Genomic DNA, 3246 nt, shown 5'->3' with positions numbered 1-3246 from the left:
CTTGTATTTCTTCTTCGTCTTCCAACTCTTCTTTTTCTTCTTCTTCTTCTTCTTCTTCTTCGTCTTCCTAGCTCTTCTTCGTCTTAAATTCTTCTACAGACCTACGTGCAAGATTCTTATTGCTCATTAGTAGAATCAGTAATCACATTGGATGAGCTTCCAGAACGTAATGGCAAGGTGTCAGGTATACCTACTAGCCTACTACCAGGTATACACATGTCTAACATGCTGAACTTTAGCTACCAACATGTCTACATAAGCTTCATAATCACATCGCATGTCTCGTGCTCTTTAGTTGACAATTATCAACTTCGAATCTACCGGCATCTTTCTGTTCCATTTCTTCTTTTGTCCCCATGTCCCCGTGCTTTTTGGTATTTTCCCTTATCCCTAAGTAGCATCAGTTTTTCCCGTAGGTTATCCAGTTGTCTCCTTTATTTCTTCAATTCCCTCCTTGATTATCTTTTTCTCTGTATTTCGTATTAGATTCCTCTTCATCCCGGTACTCTCCAAACTATCCTACCCCCTTACCCCACTATTTTCATGGTTCCCGTTGTTCCCAGTTATGAGAATCCTGCCATTAAAGAAGAAAAAAATCATTAGATCCATGTGTAGTATAGGTACTACCTTGTATCATTAGTATAAGATACTGTGACGTGGGGTTTTGAACCTCACAGTCACCCGGTAGATTCGATATCTATTTGAGTTGACAATTATCAACTTCGAATCTACCGGCATCTTTCTGTTCCATTTCTTCTTTTGTCCCCGTGTCCCCGTGCTTTTTGGTATTTTCCCTTATCCCTAAGTAGCATCAGTTTTTTCCCGTAGGTTATCTAGCTTTCTCCTTTATTTCTTCAATTCCATACTTGATTATCTTTTTTCCTGTATTTCGTATTAGATTCCTTTTCATCCCGGTACTCTCCAAACTATCCTACACCCCTACCCCACTATTTTCATGGTTCCCGTTGTTCCCGTTTTCCCCCATTTTTCTTCCCTGATCATCCCGGAATTTCCCACCTGTTTGGGCTGACCCATTATTATTGTTCATTTGTTCCCCTATTCACCCCCTTTTATAATCAATTGTTCCTCCATTCCTTTTCCTATCCCTCTTTTCCCTTTTGTTTTATTAAATTTTCCTACCCCATCTGGTTTTCTCATATTTTGAGTGAATTCGAGTGAAAGAGAGCGTGAGAGTGTGAAGTGAGTATGGAATGGGACGAGAAGAGGTAGGTTAGGTGGAGCTAAGAGCGAGAGGTAATTTGGGAGAGAAGTTTAATGGTTTTTGGAAAGGCAAAAGAGCAAGGCCCTGTGATTTTTATTTTTATTTTAATTATTAAATTAATTCGATTTTCCTAAAAAGTTAATTTTGGAGCCGACTGGCATATTATATTCCTTTTTTTTCCTTCCATTTTGGATACTTACCTTTGGAAACTTACCTCCTCTATTTGGATATTTGGAATGAACAAAATAAAAGATAAGTAACAGGTTAGGTGGAGCTAAGAGCGAGAGGTAATTTGGGAGAGAAGTTCAATGGTTTTTGGAAAGGCAAAAGAGCAAGGCCCTGTGATTTTTATTTTTATTTTAATTATTAAATTATTTCGATTGTTCTTAAAAGTTAATTTTGGAGTCAACTGGCATATTATATTCTTCCTTTACTTACCTTTGGATACTTATCACTTACCTCCTCTATTTGGATATTTGGAAATAAAAAGATAAGTAACGTTGTCAGTTATTATAGTTTAAATCGCCTTTTTATTTCCGGGCCTTGGCCCGGGTTTCCATTTTTGTAACCTTAGCGTCACATTTTGGCGCCCAACGTGAAGCCTCGAAATGATCGAGTGAAGCAAGCTGTCTTATTCTTGGGACCAACTTGAAGTTTGTGTGGAACTGAGGGAGTTCTCATTATTATTTTCGGTCATCAATGGAATACTTGACCAACGTAGAATCAATGGTGGAAGTATCGACAAGCTAAGGAGTTCTTATTACCTACCTACTGCCTAATAATTTTTAAGTTTCTTTTTGTAAATATGCATGTCAGTATTTTCAGCAAATACCTGGGTACCCAGTGAAGTTTATCTCTCATTTGTTTTATATTTGGGAGTGAGTTGTTGTTAGTTTAAAAGTTAAAAACTTAGTTAAAAAGTTAGTTGTTAGTTAAAAGTAGGTAACCGTAAAAAAAAAAAAAAAAAAAAAAAAAAAAAAAAAAAAAAGGGGGGTACCGCCCACTAGAGGGTTGATTTTTTTTTTATTCATTTATTCTTTCATTGTATTTATTTTGTCATTGGATTATAGTTCATGGTTTGTACTGCAGGTTATTCTATTCAGGTAGTCATTATATGTTTTATTTTATCTCCCGTGTGGGAGTTGTTAAGTTTGGACTGCATGTTTATGTAGGTACTCTACCAGTGCATGAAATATTTAGAGGTAGTACCTACGTTAGTTTTTTTTATTTATTTATTAATTTTTGTCCCCATTTGCCTTTTCTTTCAGATTATTAAAATTTGTGACCTTACAATATGACCTCTCTGTATAAAATCACCAGTGTGCGCGATGTGTAGCCTTACTGAATAAAGGATGAGCAGCGACAGTACGAGATTGTGGCGATACTTAGAGGGAAGATGAGGCCTGAGACTGGGAATGTATAGGCGTTGTATTGCTCAGCTGAGGGAGATCCGTCGAGGAGGAGAGGTTGCAGGGAAGTCCTGTGGCGTTCCAGGCCCACCAACCGATCCTTACACTGAGGAGAGTCTCTCAGTTGGAGGACTAAGGTTGAGATAGCTATCGGAACATTGGTCAGTAAATTTAACGCCAAACCATTCGCGATAAGCGATATCGTAGATTAGAAGCGCGACTAAACCATTATGTCTCAATCGAGCGGGGTCTGATTTCCGAGGAAGATTCAGAAGTTAAGTTGGAGGAAGGTAGTGTGACAAGGAGGAGTATGTGAGATTATGGTCGAGTTAGAGCAATAAAGCGAGGAGTGAGAATCAGGAGAGTAGTGAGGAAGAGAAGAGTGAGGACGAGAATCTTAGACTGTTAAGAGAAAACCAATTGCTGTCCTATGGCCAATGAGACCCCCGATGTTAGACCTGGGACGGAGGTTCCGTTTTACACTGGTTACCGATTACCGATGGATAATCATGGCTAATGTTAATAATAGTCCGTACCCTATGATTAGTAGAGGCATGAGCCATAGTGATGTTCGCGGGACAGTTCGTCAGCCAGAGCACGATGGTCTAGTGGAGG

General features: G+C 38.7%; 1 long non-coding RNA gene across 1 annotated transcript; it reads left to right on the top strand.

The window, feature by feature from the left end:
• Positions 1-567: 567 nt before the first annotated feature.
• LOC113472541 lies at positions 568-2170 on the top strand. Its single transcript, XR_003394808.1, has 2 exons — positions 568-1230; positions 1486-2170. It is a non-coding gene; the product is annotated as an uncharacterized LOC113472541 (long non-coding RNA).
• The last annotated feature ends 1076 nt before the right edge of the window (positions 2171-3246 follow it).

The sequence above is a fragment of the Diaphorina citri genome, unplaced genomic scaffold (genome assembly GCF_000475195.1).
Source record: "Diaphorina citri unplaced genomic scaffold, Diaci psyllid genome assembly version 1.1 scaffold6049, whole genome shotgun sequence".
Taxonomy (NCBI): Eukaryota; Metazoa; Arthropoda; class Insecta; order Hemiptera; family Psyllidae; genus Diaphorina; species Diaphorina citri.
Note: the sequence above shows the minus strand (reverse complement) of the source record. Positions and strands in the feature narration are given on the sequence as shown.